General features: G+C 39.1%; 1 protein-coding gene across 4 annotated transcripts in view; it reads left to right on the forward strand.

Moving 5' to 3' along the window:
* LOC125885026 (teneurin-3) overlaps positions 1–22402 on the forward strand; it is a 409411-nt gene that overhangs the window by 20109 nt on the left and 366900 nt on the right. For all 4 annotated transcript variants that reach the window (XM_049570393.1, XM_049570405.1, XM_049570397.1 and 1 more), the window contains exon 2: positions 11223–11303. The gene's annotated coding sequence lies outside the window, so the exon portion shown is untranslated. The remainder of the gene's footprint in view (positions 1–11222; positions 11304–22402) is intronic.

The raw sequence follows: 22402 nt of genomic DNA on the forward strand, positions 1-22402 counted from the left end.
CCACCAAAACAGGCGATCTCTCAACACTCTATCCACTCATAGAGACTACAGCTTTATTTTTTCATTATTACCTTTTTAAAAACATTTAACCAAAAGAATGATACTTGCCTAACCTTAACCAAGTCTGGACGTGGACCTGTCATTTTGATGCCACAGTCCTGCACTTTGTGTGTCTGCCATCCACCACGACCAACTCCCTGTGATTCCAGCGCAGTGCATAAATGTAGTGTTTTGATTAAGTCAAAGAAATGCTGTCTCTAAACATAATCCAGGCAGCAATGACACTGTCACCACAATATCATTATGAAAAGAATTTACAAATGTACAAACATAGTTTCTAGGAGACAGGGCTCCACTGTTACACATGGTCTTTGCCCCAGAGGGCCTTACATATTGACAAGTCAGGTAGTGAAGGAGGGAGAAAAGATCTGGTGCCGTGGAGCTGACGCTGAGGCACTGGGGCTTCAGAGTGGTGAGCGGATAAGATAGAGAAGGGACCACAGCGGGGCTGCGATGTAAGCATGTGTCTCTAGAGGAGAGGATACAGTGAAGAGTGCAGGTCCTCTGGTAGTCTGTTAAAAAAGCCATATCTAGTCCTCTCCACATATACCAAAATGAGCTCACAAGAAAGAAAGAAGCATGTTATATTATGAAAGTAAACCGAAACTTCAATTTAATTGACTTTTACAGCCAATGTAGCCTGCATTGCACAAGGCATCTGTAGACATTAGGGGTGTAATGGTTCACAGCATTCAAGGTTTCATTCAAAACATTACAGCTGTGTCATGGTTCAGTGCATTTGCGATACAACAAAAAGGTTAAAGTGCCAGAGAAATATCCTTCATTTTTAAATTTGTCTTTATTGAAAATATGTTATTTTAATTACTTTATTTATTAAAACTAACATGATGTTTCTTGACGAGGAACTCGGAGCTGTGCATGAGTGACCCATCTTCAGAGGTGTCTTCTTACCAGAACATGAAACAAAAACAGCTCCTCACAAAATATAAATTTCATTACACTACACAATTTTGAAACAACCTTTGATATAAGCTTTCACATGAAAAACATCTTTAAAAAAACTGCTTCAAAAGTCTTTTAATGGTATATAATAGGCAAAATCATACTTCCCTCTCTAAGATGTTTTTTATTGCTGTGAAAATCAACAGATTTCTCCTTCAAACAACTGTGTTTATTCAAGTTTCTCACCAAAAGCTACATTTCACAGAATTACCTGAACACCTCATGAAAACCTTATAATTTACCTTTGCCCAATACTCATTTTTACTTACTAGAGCTTGAATGCTTGGTACTGTAACTCAACCTCCGTCAGCCGTGGCCACCAGCTGCTTAGAGCTAACTCACTGTCCCTACTGATTTTACAGGGATTCGTTGTTCACAGTGTAGCATCATCAGGGCAACAATAGGGTGCATCCTCTGACGCGACCCTAGTGAGTTTATTGTGTCCTTTCACTTTTTACCGGGACACCAGCTGCTACTCGCCATCTCGTCACACAGCAGTGAGATCAGAGAGCCAATTTGCTGAACATTCCTTGTATACCTGCTAATTAATTTAAGTTTGTGACTGTTAGTCTCGAGCTTCGTTTAGACTGTGCAAAACTGATGTGACAACAGAAAAACATCGGCCACTGCCATCTTACTAACCATCTTGCAACGAGCTGGGGAGGGGGTTGCTGACAGCATGTTGCCTGTTTCGTTGTGTGGGCTGCCTTGTTGAGCGCAGTGGCACTGAGAACGTTATATTAAACACAGTTGAAGCTGTACATTTTTTTTTCAAAATGTAATAGGATAGTTCAACGTATCGTTCTGTTCGTAATGCGTACAGAACCGAGAGCCTTGCACCAAACGGTTCAGTAGACATCTGTCACTAATCTGTCACATGGAACAAATATTCTTCTATTTATACAAATGGATCAATCCACACCAACTCAACCCTGTCAAGTTTCCATCCACATAACACTTCTGCAGATGTCCAGCATTCATTACGTCCAAGAAGGACATCTGATCATATGCGGATCGTAAACTTTAAACCTCCGTAGAACATTCTGGATGTTTTCTCACTCATTCCCTTTTGTCACCTGGCACAAGTCTTTCACAGAGGTCATCAAGAAATGAAAATAGGCGCTCAGAGAATTTAGAAAAATGTGGTAATTTAATGCATATGTACATATATTCCTACATTATATGAGTCATCCCGGTGAAAACAATCAATGTTGCCAACTTAGCGACTTTGTGGCTATATTTAGCGACTTTTCAGACCCCTCTAGCAACTCTTTTCAAAAAGCGACTAGCGACAAATCTAGCGACTTTTTCTGATGTTATTGAAGACTTCTGGAGACTCTGTTGTGAGAGCACGTATCATTCTTATTCTTCTCAACGAGCAGTGGATGCTGCCGTGGGCTCCTCTCTCGCCTCAAAGCACTCACAGACGGCCCAGTCCTCCCTCCCAGCAGCAGTCACAGCAGGAGATGTTAACCCCTCCACATCCAGACTGCAAGTGAATCGCGCCTGCGCGGAACCGCCGCTGGCTGATCCCGACCTGGTTTACAGTCAGGGCGGGATGTAAATGTAAAATTTTCTTTGTCTAATATAAATCACTGGAAGAAGGTTCATTTGTAGTTCTAAACATAATCAGGGTGTTTTTTTACTTAGTTTTTTCTCTTCCACGACATTATTCCTCTCTCCTACAGCAGCCATTACAATTACATGCATATGGACACTTATGCAAATTAGGCGATGACGTCATTTAGCGACTTCTAGCGACTTTTAGGAAAGCCAATAGCTACTTTTCTTACTGAGGAGTTGGCAACAGTGAAAACAATTTGGCAGATGGCTGTCCTTTCACCTACTTGGGAGCTGCAGTGGAGAAAGGACAACTTGATCTGAGGTTAGAAGTGATGTCTAACTGGGTCAGCGTTGATTCAACAGATGGATCAGTCCATAGTGCTTACACACCACTGACATCTCACCTCTGGTGTGAATCTTGGGTTACAGTGTTCAGTTTAATGCAATTCTATGGTTTGGCAGTGATGCTGTATAGAGCAGGTGCAGACTTCTGTTTCTGACTCTGAACAGCAAGACCTGAAGATGAACTTGTGACAGTAGTCATGTATGACGGGATGAGACACAGGTCGAACATGTCGTCTGCGGGGTACATCGTGTGAGTGGCCTGTATTAGAGGGGTGCAATCCTCCTCAGCTCCTTTTCTGCTTCTTCCCAGAGGTGCAGTGTTCCTTAAACCTTTCTGTCACAGCACAACTCCTCTTTCAACGAACAGATATATTTTCTTGAAGATTAACAGTGGCAGCAACGAGACAAATTGTGTGAAAGCTGCAAGTGTGAAATGTGTTTAGAAACTGAAAGAAATTTACTAGAAAGCTACTTAGTATGGCCTGACAAATCCTAAAGATGTGGCAGTGTTAGATATTTAATATTCAAATGGAAAATATGTACATGTACATTGAAAGTGTAGTATCTAACAAAGTAATTGGAGCCTCTGCTGCTACATACTGTATTTATTTGAAATAAACATGTTAACACGTCGTAGTTATTTCAAAGTAAAGCCTTAACTTACTGAATTTATTGTTTTACTTTTGTTCTTGGCGTGTACAGTAATTACATACAATTATTACCTTGAATGGAATATGTGCTTGATGCAGGGACCCATGTAAAAAGTTGTCTTGACTTTATGCTCAAGTTAATTAATTGATAATTGATTACTGTACTTTTGGCAGTTAGGTAATTGCTGAAGCATTTATAGTTTGGAGAGCTCTTAAAAATGTGAATACAAATGCACCTCTAGTCTTTGTTTTAATTTTCATCTGCTGCTTATTGATAGGTTTTTGCTTTTTTTTTCTGTAGCTCTGTAAATCAATTAGCCCGTTAAGCTGCATTCTCCTTTTAATCGTTCCAGTCAGTGTTTCATTCTTCCCACGTTATTAGTATTGGTATTATTTCTAACATTCCCACTTCTTAAATTAAGTAGTTTTCCTTTGTACATGGTGCCAGTTGTTCTCAAAGTGGATTTTCTTGCCTACAGGCTGTAATCGCTCTTGTATTAGTAGTCTCGAAATGTCTGAAAATAATGGAGTACAACTTTATCTTTGATGCACCGGGAGTGCGTGTGTTTGACAGAAACAGCTTGGGAAATATCACTGGTTGTCTGTGGAGCACTGAATTAATATTGGTATTAATAGTATTGTTGTTGTAGTTATTGTTATCCTGCATACAAGGGCATGGTTAGTTTAGTGGATTTTCCATGCTGAAAAACAAAATTGTTAAGGAATTATTAAATGGCTCTTTTGTTTTTTGTGTGTTTGCCCCCCCCCCCCCCCCCCGTTAAATTTAAAAAGCAATAATGTGGATACATTTATATTTAATCACCTCCTATGCCATGTCAGATTTAGGCGAAGTTAGTACACGTACACAAATAATACACACACAAATGCATATTAATAGGAAAGCCTAAATCAGTGGTTCCCAACTGGTCCAACCACAGGGTCCAGATTTCTCCATTGTCATTAGTTCAAGGTCCACACAGTTCAATATATTCAGTGTCATACTTGGGTTTGGCCATGTCCTCGAGCTACTTTGCTGTTTCTGTCAAGGACCTGTCCGTTAGTCACTCACTCTTCAGCAGGAATCAGCACCTTAAAGTAAAAGCTCTGTGCTTAGGCGTAGAGGTAGGCGAGTCACTTGCGATCCATTCAGAATGCACTCGCGACCCATTTTTGGACCACAACCCACCAGTTGGGAACCACTGGCCTAAATGATACAGGAATGTCTAGGCAGATAACAATATTGATATTCATTATCTTTACATAATGCATAACATCAACATCAACCTTTTTTTATTTATTTATTTATTTTTTTTTTACTTTTGTTTTATTTTTTATTTTTTCACAATTATGACTGAGACATGTAGCCTATAGCACTCTCTGGTGAATGGAGACACTGTTTTAAACCATATCTTTAGTAGGTCTGTATGTGAATTTTTGTCATTTATATCCTTTATTATCCTTTATTTCTGCCGACATTGATATATCTGCATTGAGCTAATATTGGACAATTTATACACAGTAACATGTATGCACAGGCAATGCCGGCATGAACAACACAAAGGCACGTCAAGGGAAAGCACAGCTCCGGCTTTTTAGAGCAGAGAGAAAGTGACTGAATGGCAGCTTTAATAGATTTTATAGACATGGAAGTACAGTGTGATGAAACGCATTTTGAGAAGAAGTTGCAAATACTTGCTTGTTAGGTTTGCCTTAATACTAATTTTCTCTGAGGGGGCTTTCACACCTGACATGTTTGGTTTAGTTAAAATGAACACTTTGTTCAGATTATATTTTGGTGGTGTGAAAGCTGTCAACTGAACCAAGCCCACCTGAAAAAAAGTGAGTCTCCTAAGGGCAAACTCGGATGCGGTTTGTTCATGGTGTGACAGCGAAGTGGACCACCCACATTGTTCGGTGATAGCGTATATGTTATTGTACTGCAGGTATAAAGTTACAATTAAATCAATTTCTTATTAAGTTATCTCTTTTAGTAATGTTACAATAGAAGGTGCCTGTTTTTGTCCTATTTTGACTCGTCTGTATTCACAACATACGTTCAGTTGCAGTCTCTACTAATACTACTTACAATCAGTGAACTCATTGTGACATAAGTCGAATAAACACATACATAGGTTTCGGAAAGTGCTGCATGACGTGCATGACCCACCACATGGGGCCATGTCACGCAAATGATGCAGGATGACGGTCCTTGAAATTACCTAATCTATGACTCACTCTCAGTTGATGTGACATCATGTTAAACATCTTGGCATTGATGCATCTTTTTTTTTTTTTTTTTTTTTTTTTTTTGTTGCTTTTGTTGAACCAAATGAACACAATTATAGGTGTGAAATCAATTTTAAATGAATGAAAAAGATTGCTCTTAGGAAAAGTCAGTTCATCCGCTTCATCCTCTTGAGGGTTGCAGGGGGCTGGAACCTATCCCAGCTGACAGCAGGCGAGAGGCAGGGTACACCCTGGACAGCTTTAATAGATGTTTATGGTACACCCTGGACAGGTCGCCAGACTATCGCAGGGCTGACACATAGCGAAAAACAACCATTCACGCTCACATTCACACCTACGGACAATTTGGAGTTATCAATTAACCTAGTCCCCAATCTGCATGTCTTTGGACTGTGGGAGGAAGCCGGAGTGCCCGGAGAGAACCCACGCTGACACGGGGAGAACACTCCGCACAGAAGGGCTCCCACGCCCGGGATCAAACCGGCAACTCTCTTGCTGTGAGGCGAGAGTGCTAACCACCACACCACCGTGCCGCCCCAGGAAAAGTCAATTGTGATGTTTAAGTTGAATTTTGTAAATCTGCATTATTATCGTATTGTACTAGTACATTTATGTTTATAGTTATGATATAATTTATGTTTATATAATTTCTGGGACATTTAAATGGACCTTTAAAGTTCGACTAGACGGCTAGTCTGAAAGTAAGAAAAAGACTTTTATAAAAGCCATTTGAAATTGTTAATCACAATTTTCAGTAACTAAATCTCGTTTTAAATTGCGCTGAAATGTGTGGCAGTTTGCAGTATTCATTATGAACATTTGCACGTTATCCTACAAAACCTGACAATCACTCACTATATAAAAGTTAACAAGTAACTTAGCTTTGATCACCAACTCTCTTTCTCTCTCTCTTACACACACACACACACACACACGGTAACTCCCTCATGGTAACACACACACACATGTTAACTCCCTCATGGTAACTCCCTCATGTGTGAGTGTGCATGCAAATTGACAAATGCAAACACACACACACACACGTACATTTAGGCTCCTCAAGATCTCCTGCGCGCCCAACTAATGACAAGCCTACAGCACCTCTCTCATTCAGCCTAGCGGGAAACATCCGTGTGTATGAGGCTGAGAGCACACGTTGGTGTTTGTGTATGTGTGTGTGTGTGTGTGTGTGTGTGTGTGTAAGAGAGAGAGAAAGAGAGTTGGTGATCAAAGCTAGGGTTGGGCAACATGGTGAAAATGGTCTACCACGGTATATTTAATTTTAGATCATGGCGACAGTAATAGAGTAATTATTCTGTAAATTCAGTTAGGACATGGTTAAAAATAATCACACCTTCCTCAGTGTGTTTAATTATCTTTTTCCTTTTAGTTGGAACTTCCATACAAGAAAAAAACAACCATATCGCAACACACAACACTTGAGTTGAAACAAAAGACAGACAACAATAAAACAAAAATCTATTCTAAGTGGAAGCTCTAAGGTTCCTAAAAATTATGATTTCAAGTGTTCAAGGTTTTTGAATTTACAACTTCAATTTCCTTTTTCCATGTCTGCCCAAACCTCGTTATCTCTCGAGGCAGCTGGATTTGGGAGATTGCAAGATTCGGAGATACTGTGTGACTCACAACATCATGTGAGAATCCAGCCTTGATTTGCTACAAAGCCTGCCCAGAATAGCACCTGTGGTAAAAACAGTATTACCAAATCTTTACCAGTGAACACATTTCTACCATTGTACGCTATATACCGTCATATTGCCCAGCCCTAATCAGAGCTGCTGGTTAGTCTCACTTGCATTTCCAAAATCCTCCTGTTTTCCTCTAACAAACATTTTTGGTGCCAACTAGTGAAGGTACTGAATTTTTAACAGGCTAGCTGACCACACACACACACACACACACACACACACACACGTACCCTGACTGTGAGTACAGGCCAGGCCCTTTCAGACTGGGAAACAGCAAGTTAACACCTCCATTTATTTCTGTGAGAGTCTGAAGGCTTCACCACCCAGCCCAGTGTTAGCCGAAGTGTCCCAGGAGGACGTGGTAGCTGAGCCCGGATTCATTGAAAAAGAAAAGTGTTCATTATATTCAAGCTTTTGATGTTCCTGTGTGCTAGCACAATCATCAAGCATCTAACAGTTTCACAGATTCCTGAGCCGATCTGCAGGAATCAGGTTCAGGGCCAAACAAGACATCTTTTAACGGATCATTAACATCTATACCAAATCCATTTCCATTGAACTGGTTTTTGGTGTACAGCACTGTGACTGGCTGTTAAAGTAAGTAAGTAAGTAGTAAAACACACACCCAGCAGCTGGCAAAGTCGCTTACTGAAGTGAGTCTGATGGTTTAAAAAATAAGCACACAAATTGGTATGAATCCCCAGTATTTCGGCAATGTTGTGACATCCCTCTGTGGCTTGTCTAGTTCTGTTCATGTTGAAAAATGAAGCTGTCCACTGCACATGTGGCTCAGACCTTTCTGTTATTTTCAACATTCACAGACTGACACTCCTCTCTGTACATATATCGTGCAGAACACTACATGACACAGTGCAAAATGTAAAATATCTAAGCTGCCTCAATAATGTTGTTGTAGACCTAAGTTAGGCTAAAACTGAACTGTGCTGCTCAATTACAGTATTTAGGGAAATGTACAGACATATAATTAGAATAAATATTGGATCAAGCTTGGTATTTGAGGACACTCAAAGGAGGTTAATCAGGTTTGGGTGGTTGTGCTTGCTAATTTCATTTTATGAAACAGCAGAATATGTTAGCCACGCACAGTACTGTAAACTGAACCTCCACTGCCATTACAGTGTGCACTGCTACATGTGTGTTACCCCTGAGTATTTGAATAATTACACTTTAATGTAAATCTGCTCCTCAACGGTATGTAAGATTGTGTTACCACACAATCCATCCATGCCTCCCATTTGATTTCCTAACACAGTTGGGCTTATTTTTTGTCATATTTAGTCTCTTATTTATAGGGAATTTGACATTTAGAAGAAACCCCTTGTGTTTTAGACCAAGTGGTTAGACCAGAGAGATAGAGATGTGCTGTTTTTATAAAGATGTTTTCCTTTTTTACTTACAAAAAGCAAAAGGCCAAAAAAAAAAAAAAAACACTTCTGAAAATAACTCTGGGCGCATAAATGAGGTCAGCAAAACAGAACTAGACTGAAATACTAACAGAAGAGAACTGAGCAGCACAAACTGACCTGACAGACTGAGACATGGTGGAAACATGCTCTATATAGTGGCTGATCAGGCTCTGACACACAGGGGGATAGTCTGAGACATAACCATTTAAAGAAACTACAATAACCACAAAACATGTCCATAGTGTGCTACCCAGTCCCGGAACCCATTAGCTATCGTCTGATGACAGTAAAGCCTCTGGAGGCAACGGCCAGTATTTAGAGAGATCCAGAGAAACCAGCAGACATCAGGGCCAGGACTTCCTTTGTTATGCGCTGCTCATTGTTTATGGTTTGATTAACAACTTAAGACAGGTCCAGACAACATTTAGTTTAATTACCATCTGCATATCAATGCAGATTAATCAGGTAAAAGCTAATAAAAAGCTAAATCGCTATCAGACAATAGCCATTGGTTTTCTAGATTGCATTTCAGCCAATGTGTCTCGCCTTCTTTGCTTCTCACACAAACTGTTTACCTGCAGGCAACCAAAGCCTGCTTCAGCATGACTGGTCAATACTCTGACTAAAAACAGAAACTAGAATGTTTCTGATACCAAAATACTCTACCATTCCCTGAAATTCTGCATAAAAAATTCAGATATCTGTTTATAGAGATTAAGTGCTACCTAATATAAAGGAAGTAAACATAATGTATAACACAGTTTGTCAAAGAAGAAGAAGACTAAGGAATACTTAATCAATTGCTGCCGGGCAAACAGTTATACTCAATTTGTTATTATTACACACAGGCCCAAAAAACACACAGGTATTAACATACAGAGAGATGTCAGAGCGAAGGTGCTGCCTCATTGGGTTGCGCCTGAGCAGTTGGGTTTCGGTTCCTTGCTCAGTAGTGCCCAGGAGGTGAACTTGCTCCTTTGCAGCCACCAGTCCACACTCCGTGCTTGCTTTGCAGTGACTTGATGTGGTAACCGGAGGGTTCAGTGAAGTTACTTCTGCCCCTGGGTAAAAGTGCAAATGCTTGATTTACTGTATGTGTCGTTGAGGGGAGAAATGGAGGGAGAAAAAAAACGAGATCACACCAGCAGCAAAAATCTTTGAACTCGCAGAAACAGTGCATCTCTTTGTAATTTGGTACCCTGTGTTCTTTCGTCCTCTCTCAGTGCGCCAGAAGTCAAATCTCTTGCCATCATATATGTTTACTTTTTTACATAAATAATCAGGAACAAGTTTCAGCTTTAGTTTTAGTTTAGAAAGCATCCTGCCTCTCCTAAAATTTGTTGCAATCTGAGCCTTCTATGTGCTTTAGATCATTTCGCAACAAGCTCAACAAGAATCATGTTTCTCTTAAGATCCCTGGCAATCTGAGCCTCTCTGTTTTTAACAGAGCAAATATTGATGTTATAAGATTTAAAAAAAAAAATATCTGAACTAGAAACAAAACGCAGTGAAACACTAACAGAGCTCATTCAAAATGTCTTCTAGATCAGGGGTGTCAAACACACAAGCCGGGGGCCAGGACCGGGCCCGCCAAAGGGTCCAGTCTTTGCGCAACTTATAATTATGCACTTGTGAAGGCTAAGAGGTGCCAGGTTTTACAAGCAAGTTAAAAATGGAGTAGCTTTCTTCATGCAAAATGCTGCTTCAGAGGCTTTTCCACCCCGACCAGAATACAGTTATTTTCTGTCACTTTAGTTTGGTCCGGTGATGTAACTACACAGGAGAGGCAGTGTAAAGAACAATGCACATGTGATGACAGTGAGTAGACGATTGATTGAATATGGAAAAACTGAGAAGTATTGTTGAAATTGCAGTTTTATTCTTCTGGATACATCACAGACTGTGTGTCATCTGTTTTGTAAGTGGATTAGCATTATTTATAGGATATTATGCAGTGGTTTTACTGGTCTGGCCAACCTGCAATCAAATCGGACTGTACGTGGCCCGTGAACAAAAATGACTTTGACACCGCTGGTCTTGATGGTTACTGGACTGAAATGTAACGCGCTAGGCTTTTGAATAAATTCTGCATTTCTGGCCTCAAAAAAGGGTTGTCTCTTTTTATTATAAAATTGACAAACAAACAAACAAACACCCAGGCCTAGCTTATCAGGAATAAGTCATGGCCACACTAGGCCACATACTGGTACCAGTAGGATCCTGACTCCTTACTTACTGGTACGTTTCTGTTTCTTTAGCGCTGTGTACGGCTGTATGGTCCTGAACGACACTGATGCTTCAACGTGAGACTCCCCTCTGCCTCACACCTGCCAGCACAGGTAATGATGTATGACTGCACACACACACACACACACACTCACACTCACACTACAGTATGTCTGCTGCAAGGGTTGGCAAAGAGCAACAGTTGCCAAATAGGCCAGCATGCTTATATTTGTGTGTGTGTGTGTGTGTGTGTGTGTGTGTGTGTGTGTGTGTGTGTGTGTGTGTGTGTATGCTTGCTTGTGTGTGTGTGTGCGCACAGCCCACTCAGTCCAGAGGACAACTGGCTTCGTTTAGCTCTTTAGACCGTATTGGCTCTCATTTGTTGCACGGGGAGTTGGTGGAACTCCCAAGAAGTAGCGTATAAAGCCATAAACACCCAACACACAGGGCTGGAGCACATTATTCAGTTTTCATTTCATTCATGCTTTACTCTGTCAGCCGGCTAAAAGCTTCAGCTTATCACCACTGTCCTGAACACACAGAGCTGGGAAAAGAAAGGGGGAGGAGGATGTCTGAAAAATTCGATAAACATTATTATTATTTTTTTTTTTTGTGGTTATTTTTTTTTCCTGCTTGCATGTTTTGCAGCGTAGAGTTGTTGCCATTATTTCAGAACTCGTAAATCTGGCAAAATTCAATTCCGTTCAGTTTCAATTTATTTGTTTAGCACCATATCATACAAAAACAGTTCAGGGTGCTTTATATACAGACAAAATATAACATATAATATAACATACACATAAACAAATAAAACTCACATGTACAAACATACTGTACAAACACAGTGTTCATTATGGCTCATGTACTGTATACATGTGTGTATTAGTGTTTAACAATTATAAATACATCACATCAGTCTGTGTATTTTTAGACTGATAATTATTAAACTTATCAGCTTACATGTGAACACTGTGTTTGAGTAGAATAAATAACATAATAGATATCTGACAAGAATAGGCCACAGTTTTTCTGCTGGTTATTGCTTGATGGTGAATACTGCTCTCACTTCTCACTCTACATCTGCTTGTGAGTAAATAACCTACATAATGTATACAGATATTATTGATGATAGTGACAGTAAACATCAGAAGAGATCCAGCAGCCCCTTGTTAATAAATGAACAAAGCTAAAATGTCAACACTGTGAACGACATCTGCAAAATAATATTTTACCGAATGACAATACTCTTTTTTTATTTCTATCTTTTTGTGATGCGTTTGAGGCTTAAGGGGTACGAAAGCGAATATCAAAGACAGAAAGCCTTTTTTTCTCACATCTGTTGAACTGAAAATTTTCAAGTGGCCTCCTCCATGTTGTCTTCCTCTCGCTGTTCTCGTCTTCTTCCAGCCTCTCCTCCTCTTATCTTCCTCCCTTCTTCTCTTGCTCTTTTTCAGACAGCTCTTTGGGTTATAAAACCACCATGATATATGATGCTGTCTGACCAAAACACTAAAAAGTCCCATAGCGATCTAAACAGCACAGTATGCTCTGACTTACACGTGCATACACACAGGAATACACACCCACATACCCACACACACACACACACACACACACACACACACACACACAGTGATTTTGGAATAATGTCCACATAGACAGTTTTTCTGTTTGGTCGATCTACTCTTCTCTCCCAAGTGGGTACATTGGCATTTTACGCTGGACAACAAACACACACACACACACACACACACACACACACACACACACACACACACACACACATTTTTAAAAAAAATATTAAAAGTGAAGTCCATATTATTTATAGTTGTGCCAGTTTCATACAGACATGTTAACCCTTTTTTCCCATTTTACTTTTTGAGATAAGGTGTTAGAGGTTGGAGCGAGAGTAAGATGTAGTCTCGTCTTACATATTGATTCTGAATATTTAAAACAGTTTCAATACTCTTGTTCCGCAGCACCAGTACACCGCTAACAGCTGCTCTTTCTCTCTCTTATTGTTAATCTTTACTGCGATCATTTAGCTGCTCTCTGCTACTAACCAAGAAAAGTCTTTGTGTGTTTGTCATGTCATAGCCTTGTTACATTTATCTTTCAATTAGGGGTGGGCAATCTGGCCATAAAATAATGTCAATGTTTTGCAATTACAATATTCTTGATATGACAAATTAGTAGCAAAAAAAAGTATTTATTTCTGAAAATAAAATTGTAACAAAATAAGTGATATTGTTTTACATGTTAACCTAACAGTTTGCCTTCAAATATTCAGTAAAAACTAAACAAAAGTTATTTCTTATTTCTTTAGTTTGTGAACATCAACAGTAACTCAGAGTGAGATTCAAATTCTGTATACAATATTAATAGTTCAACAAAATGAAATCTACCACAAATTACACAATAAACAGTTCCCAAATACAAAAAAAAAATGTACCATGGGGTCTATAGAAATCAACAGGCATTTTTTTTCCTCTTTTAGTAAAATCTAAAATGTGTCGTTCTTTTTTTTTTTGCCCACCTGGACCTTTATGCTCTGCCATTTCTCCTCTAATCATCATGCTGTACCCTGTGACAGGCTGTTTTGATACCAGAACTATTGCATACTCACATATGTGTCGTTTTTTGTGGAGCCGCGAGCATCACGTAGGTTTATGTTACCAAAGGTTTATGACAATCACTTGATGACATTTACTTCCGTGTGCACACTGCAAGAGAGGAGAGGAGGAGCCGCTGTGCTGCTGCCAGAGGAGCCGCTGAATGAGTTCCCTCTGAGGGGTAACTCGCTAAAAGAGTCTGAGAAGTCCAGGGCTGTTCTTAAAACATTCAGGATGCCACAGTTTATTCCATACTACTGAAGCTGCTCCTCTTTTGGAACCATCGCAGAGTCGGTAATAATTTCCATTTCAGCCATGCTTATTTTTTCCGTGGGTAACTGTATGACGTCAATATGTCAACAAGTCAAAATATCACGATCGCAATATGATTTTTTCATATCAAAAAAATCTAAAAAAAAAATTATACTAGTATAATCGTGAATGAGATGATATGGCACACCTATTTTTTTAAATATTTTTTTAGTGTATGCCCTCTTTCAAATTTTCCATGTTTTGTTGAAAATGGTACAGAATATTGATATTTTCAAGGTTTTGTATCGAAGTTACAAGTTCCAGTATTGTGAGAGTAGCCTATCCATGAACTATAGCTTTTTGAACAGAAAAGGTCACATTGTTTGTGACATTAGGTTGACATGGTCCTTATTAAATGGGAGCCTTTTTTTTCTTACAAAAACACAAGGCTTTTATTGTTGACCTTTGTGTGAGAAATAAAGACAGTGCTGGTTCATGAAACAACATATAGACTATGAAGAATGTGCATCGTATTGATGCACCATGTCCTGTGGTTTTGATCTCTAATCACGGTGAGGTTAGTTAAGCTGCTAAACAGACTAATGAGAGATGCTCATGCTTCATTGTTTTGTATTTTAATTGTTCATGAGTGATTACTGTTGGTGATGTAGTGGAGGGTGTATGCAGGTATACAGGGTGTACCCACCTCTTTTCTGGCCGTGCACAGTATACTCATCTTTAGGCTTAAAAGTCATTGGAATATGTAGAAAAGTATAGCCCCTTCCTCCTCAGTAACCTACCCATCTACATAGTAGCACACCCACCTCACCATCTACCAATGCACCACTGATTACTGTGCATTTTTTGTCAGACAGGCAGAAACACTCAGTAGGCAGATGTTGAGAACCCTTACGCTATACATTCTGATATGTGTAGGCAATGTGGTGCAGGCTGTGTGAGCAGCTTAATGCTAATTTTTCTTTTCGACATAAATTAGTCTCCTAATACTTATTTATGTCTGATTAGGCTGAGCACAAACATCTATGTTAAATCAAGGTAATTACTGTAATTTTCATTTCTTTTAGCACTCTAAACACGCTGAAGCTCCCACTGCTCTGCACCCATGTTAGCTGACTGCTTTTGGTTTTGACTCATATAATGGATTGTCCAATGGAATGAATACCGGACTGAGAAATGTATGTGGGTGTAAATATGAGCTATTTGTATTTCAGTGGCTTGTCATTTGTTTACCTGAGTACAGAGAGACAAATTGCTGTCAGCTTCGGTTGATGTGGCAATAAATGAGTGGAGAATCCTGAAAGCCATTGGCCCTTTTGTGATAGTAGACACAGCATGTAGGATGGTGTTTTATTCTGGAATAGCTATTTGCTACATTAACACTGATGCCTTGGTGTACAAATCTGCATTGTAGAAGATAAAGACAACAGAGACTTTACCCTATGGTTTTCCATAATGGATTGAAGGAATGCAGCATTTGATTCCTGCATACATAGAATATTGTATTGCAAATAGGCCTTGGTTTTTAGGTTCCATCTAAAGAATGTGTTTTATTTTTAGTGTAAGCAAATGGCAGCTGGGTGATTACAGTTAGTGTTCTTCACATATCTTGTATGTTTAATGACATTAACATTTTCATTACTTGCATGTTCTTTAGGATTGAAAGCACTTCCTTTACTCTAAGTTAAAGATCATTTTAAGGTTTATAGACACCTCACGGTCTTAGAGTTGAACTGGCTGACAAAGAGCCGCCCTGCTAACATTCGGTGTTGATCACTTGTCGACAGGTTTTAAATCCAAGAAAGATGAGCGCAATAAAAACTTAATGAGAGTTTTGAGGGTGGATGGACCTTTTTCTTTGTTCTTTATGACACAACAGCATAAACCATAAAACAGACAGCCAAGTTATCAACTGTTTCCTTTACTTTAAGCTCTTTCCTTGGAGTACATTTCAGATTTCGATCGAATTTCTAAAGAATGACCGTTACCCACTAATCCACTTTTCTCTCTCTTCACTTCCTGACTCGGGCCCCTGAGGTTTGCCCTGAGGGAGCATAAAAGTCAATCAAGTGGCTTTAACTATAGGGAGGTGGTTCCTGTGGGACCATAAAGACCAATAAAATGGCCAGGAAGTATTGAGAAAAAAATGAAGAATTCTCTTGTTAGGTGTTAATCACAGCCCTCTTTCTGTCTCACTCATTTTTCACATGTACTTTCACCATGCACACACACACACGCACACACACTGTGCTGTGGTTCTTTTCTTTATTGCACAGTATATTTCTGCCCAGACCACAATCTGCTCTTACTATTTTTCCTGAAAGCAACAGGATTCTGGAAGTTAACTAATCATGGTCTGATGATGCCAAGTGAAAGGAAGCCACTGGGGTTTTCAGAGAAGAAGCAAAGTCTGATTATCTCGCTTTGGTTTGAGCTAAAATATGGATGGTACTATCTAACCAAATTTGCAACACATACTGACTGAGAGGAGGAGACAAGCAGACTTTTTAAATCAATGACCGCTTCTGCTGGAGGTTTCAGCAAGTTTAATGAACTGTTTAAAAGAACGAGAGGTTAGAACAAATATGTCCAGACAGACCAAAAAGGACGTGAGGAAAGTATTCATAGAGAGAGAGGACAGGAGTGTCTTTGTAGTTATGTGTGTCTATAACAAAGGAAGTGGTGTGTGTGTGTGTGTTTGTATTAGAGATACAAAACTACAGCTCATAAGTAGTGTTCATTGTCATAATGATAAACTTGATATTTTGCTGCAGTTAGGGTTGCAACTCTAAGTTTGGTCTCAGGAAATATTGCAGTTTCACGGTATTACCAATTTTATATTAATATCAGTCAGAATGACCCTTAAAGAAAGGAAAGCACAAGGGTTATTTTTTGGTTGAATGAACTTTTATTACTATAGTTGAAACTTGAAACCATTTTTAATCGAAGTATGTGTAAAAAGTATTTGAAAATATCCAAAAAATGGTGAGATTCTCTGTTCAGTTACACTTTTTTTCATCACCACAGATAAGCAAATGTGCACGGTATTATAACCGTAAACTTTAATATCATGATGTACCTTAAAACTGGTATGTCACTGCAACCCTAGTCACAGTTAGGCCTGCTGCCTTCTCGATTATTGGAGTTACCAGTCGACAAGGCCCTGAGTCCACTCGCAAGTTGTTGAAGGGGGTCACTGCACTGTTATAGCCGCATCATTACACAGAGAGCAACAGGAAGCAGCATGGCGGGCTGTAAACAGAATCTTGTCTCAAAAATACCTAACTATAAAGCTAACTGTAATACAATCAGAGAAGGTCAACGGAAGAGCAGAGAAAGGCAATACAGAGCAGCTTGTTTTTCTTCATTCCAACACTTTCAGTCGAGTCTGTTGAACTACTTTTGAACCAGAGGCTGGTCCAACCTCCTCCGCTGCCTCCCGTGTGATTGACTCTTTGTCAGAAGAGTCGAGTGGTGGTGCAGCAGGTGCACTGGACTGTACTGTGACAGGGCAGAGGGAAAAAGCACGGACCACAAGCAACTGACAAAGTGCCAGATTTTTATTGTAAATTGTAAACAGCGTTACTTAACTAGGTCATCTGCAGAGTTATTCTATTTCAGCGACACACCCACTTGTTTGTTTTATCTCAACCAGTTGAGATAAAAGCACTGTCTTTACCCATTTTGTGTTTTCCTGCATGCTATAGTGATACAAAATCATGACAGAGTTTAGAGATGTTCCTTTTGAAGAGGATGCACACAGATTTAACACACAGATCTTTTTTTAGTTTGAAATATTTATACACACACACACACACTCACAAACAAGCACAAGCACTGAGACTCATCCAAACCTGCACCTACATACAGTATATACATGCTCACATACCCAAAATGAGATCTCAAACACACTCACCCACATATCTAAACACTCAGTCTTTCAATGCATCCAAATATAGAACAGTATTCTGCTGACATTTTAAAAAAATCTTGTACTGCTTTGTTGATGTGATACAGAATTTGATCGCAATATTGAATGCCACTTTGGCGTCTGGGATTAGTAGGATTTAAGCTTGCTCTGTTCATTGACTTGTGCCAGGTCTTAAATATCATGGCATTTATTTTCATTACACCATGCACACAAAAATAACGTCTCTTAAAAGCTTAATGATCATATGGTAACATGATGCAGTATGTTAGATGTACTTTTACCACCGTGCAAGAAAACATAGGATTTTTCATTCCACCTGCACACTTGAGTTGATTTCTAAGTAACATTTAACACTCATTAAACTATTGTATATCTCACTGTGGTTTTTTTTGTGACATGATAATTAGATTTCCTGTAATTATAAGCTCCTTTTTATCTTGGGTTACTGGATGAATGCACAACTAAGAGTCAATTCATCCTGCAGAAAGAAATGATTCATGTGAGGAAACAGTAAACTGCTGCTCTCTGGACAATCCACATATTGAATGGTGTTCATGGTTCACTTGTGTTGGGCTGCACATTTTTCTGGTGTTTATTCAGGATGAGTTGACTTTAATGAACCATCGTTTTTATTCCTTTAACAAATACTTTTGTTGTCCGTAACTTTTGGTTAAATGAGAAATATGCAATTTATATTTCCACCTCGTTACCTTTTTTTTATGGTATATGTCGGTCTTGGTAATCACGATCCGAGTCGACATTTTGACCTTGGTTCCACACTTGACAGTGAGAGTATAGATTAAATACACTGCAGAATTACTCATAACTGTTCATTTGTTGGTGTGTGTTCTTGTTTGTACTCTTGAACTTGACTGTGTTTGATTCCATGTAGCTCTATGCTGTTGTTCATTCCATTCAACACGTCTTACACATCTCACATGTTCATTCATTACAGAGAACAAAAGCCTACTAAGGCCCTCCATGACTACAGCAATCAAAGCCCCCTGTTGATGAGAATCCTGCTAGTTATTAGCAAGGTCTCGTTAGCATATTGTTGATGTAATGGTACACTTAATTGCTAATTAGGAGGCTAATTGCTAATTGCATTGATTGAATATGTAATTGATGTGTGGTGATTTTCTTAATACAGTAGTGAAGTGGAGAGGGTTTTACACGGCAGAAGTGGCTGGGTGTTTTGTTTGCTTTGTTCATTTGTTGACATTGTTTACAGTTACATTATTTCCATTGTTTGTGGCTGCATTCATGAGTGATTGGACCTGGAGCGTTATGCAGCATCAAATCCTGTTTGAGCATGTATCAAAGGTTTGCTCACAGATTAAAACAAAAAGGTCTAACATGACTAGGGTTGAGAATTTCACTGAATTTCAGCTGAATAATTGCACATAATTACACCCAAAGTACAACTATATATAGAATGATCAGCAGAATACTGCTGAATGACCCCTTTCTTCCTGTTATGTCCATGCAGGAGCACATGCATTACCAGTTCAGTGCCTCAGCATGCTCTCTTTTGTTGTGTAGATTTGCTTTTAGCCTTGGTTGCTATGGGACAAGTGCACACTACGCAGTCGGTCCTTTATCGTTTAAATTTAGATCGATGTGCAATTCTCATTTGTGTGTTCCTGACTAAATATTTCAAATCACAACAGCATCAATACTATACCACTGAAAGCATTTCATGAACTCACTGAATAAGGAAAATGACAGCAACTATACATTGTAAATGTACAGGCAATTTACTGTAGGTGGTCTCTTATGTGCTCTCCATCTTGCTGGCTTCTTCTTTACCTCCATCTCTTCTAGCATCCATGTTGCTTTTTATAGGGTCTCAATGAGAAGTGAAGATGAGTCTCTGTCTATTATTTCTCTCACTTTGTCTCTCCCTCTGCCTGTTTCTCTCTCTGCTAGCCCAAACCCCCTCACTCTTTGATGATAGATCTCACAACTGAGACACGAGTAACTGGGGCTAACACATCATTTAGGCTGCGCACACACACACACACACACACACGCGAACACATACGCACACCCAACAGAGTTGTTTCTGTGTTAGCACACAGCTAATGGGAAATGGTGTTTGTTCCCAGCCACAGATCCTTACTGTCCTTACTGTGACACACACACAGAGGCAGCGAGATGTAAACCAAAGTCTTCAGTCAATCCTACAGAGAAATGGTGAGTGAGGAAGAGGTAAAGAAGGAATATTAGAGAGCGATAGATGGTGTGCTGGAAAGAATAAGCAGAGAGAGGGGAAAGGGAGGAATTCAGAGAAAGACTAAAAGATATAGCTGGGATGTGTAAGAAATGGCAAAGCTAAAATAACTGGCTTTGAACTGCCTGTGCTATGGAAAATAATGTATTCCATATGTTTGCCTACAGCGACAAAACTCTGGTTAATGCTTATAGAATTTGTGGAAGACTTGATGAAATTGTTAATGCGATCAACATTTCAATCAATTTAAATCTAAGAGCAAATTTAGGTCCTTGGTTAAATTTACATAATGCCAAATATAAGTCCAAATTCTTGATGATAAAAATAAAGAAAGAAAGAAAGAAAGAAAGAAAATAATAATAATAATAATAATGATATTTTTATGAGGAGAAAAAAAATAATGAATCTGTCAGATATATTTTGTAAGAACTTTCCAATGATACTAAATAAGAATTAGGAGGTAAATGCAATGACATAAAAAAGGAAAAATCTTAACATTCAATGGTATCGATAGTAAGTATATATTTTAGCCTTCAAAGGGGCTATGTGAGTACGTTTCAGCATTGAGAGTTATTTTTTTCCTGTAGCTTTTTTTTATTGTAATTTGAGCTACCTCGTCTTTTGTTCCTTCAATTAATATATATAATCACTTTATCATATTATTGATTTTTTAGTACAAATATCTCTTTTATTATTTCAGCATGTTAGCCCAACTACACAAGCTCCTTCTCAGCAAATAACTTTCAAATTTTAATTTCATCCACGTTTTTCCTGAGCAAAAATTCAGCTTACAACAAGACAAAGAAATGTCTTCATTGCAATCAAGATATGATTGCAGTAGAAGGAACATGAGTAGAAAGGCTGTTACCATGGGAACTCAACAGGTATCATGTTGTTGTACAGCACATGTGTGCATTGATCAAAATAAACAGTTTGGATGTGGTTGATGATAATGGTTCCTGATTACCTTGGTTAGTGAAACATTCCAGCAGCATAGCGCATTGTCACAGTCCGCACTTCTTATTTGTAAATGTGAGTGTGTGTGTAATTGAATGAAAACACATTAATAATTGGCATATGTAATGGTTTGGTTGCTCCTAGATGACTTTGACTGTATAATGATGTGTTTGGTTGGTTTGAGTGAGAGAGCCGTAGACTATGGTTAATGACAGAGCGTGTGTGTGTATATATGTGTGTGTGTGTGTGTGTGTGTGTGTGTGTGTGTGTGTGTGTGTGTGTCATGGGCTGCGTTGATGGCTGAATATTTGCTCATAGGCAAATCACCTAATTTCTGTGCATTCATTTCCACACACTCACTCTCTTTGGTTCACACATACACATGCAGGCACACACTTGAGACATTCTCCTCAAGGTTTTTCTTTTTTTTTTTTTTTTTTTTTCCCCCTTCACATTTATCTTGCTGGTAGGTCCAGAAAGCCGTTATCAGTCCATGAAATGGCTGTGGTTTAATGGCTGCAACATCCAGTAGGTGTGGTGATTATGACTGGAGCAAAAGAGGAAGTCGGGTGAAGTATTGCCAGTACAAAGAGCAAGAAAATCTGCATATGGAGGAGGTTGAGGAGGGGGGTTGATCGAACAAACACTGGACTTTCACCCAGGAGAGCGGGATTTGTGTCTGGTGTGGAAAATAAAAATCAGCGTAGACTTATTTTAGCTGACATGCGCAAATTTGTCACTTAATGCTATGTTACATCCCCAAACGTGCTTAGTTTAACACAAGCAATGATCTCTTTCTCTAAACCTAACTACATAATGAAGCTAAAAGTGAAACTTAAGCAAACTGCTTCCAATGACAACTGATAACGACCTTCTGAACCTACTAGAAGATGTAGCAGGCCCCATCTAACCCATGCCTATAAGGCTGATAACCACTAATTCAGTCGAGTGATAATGTTTGAAATGGGTGCATATTTCTCATCACTTCTAAAGTTTTTGTTTCTGTATGTTTTGGTTTCAGGTGAATTCTTTGAAAGCTGTTTTTGATATAAGTGAAAAATTGTTGGTAAGGTGGCACCAGCGAGTGTTTGTGTGTGTCTAAACACACTGTTACAAATAGAGGTTTTTTGCTTCATTGTTCCCCTGTGAGCGGGTGAAATTGACTTGTCACAATATGTTACTTTGGTTCCATCCGTCTATCACTCCATC

This window comes from Epinephelus fuscoguttatus, linkage group LG3 (genome assembly GCF_011397635.1).
Source record: "Epinephelus fuscoguttatus linkage group LG3, E.fuscoguttatus.final_Chr_v1".
In the NCBI taxonomy this organism is placed as follows: Eukaryota; Metazoa; Chordata; class Actinopteri; order Perciformes; family Serranidae; genus Epinephelus; species Epinephelus fuscoguttatus.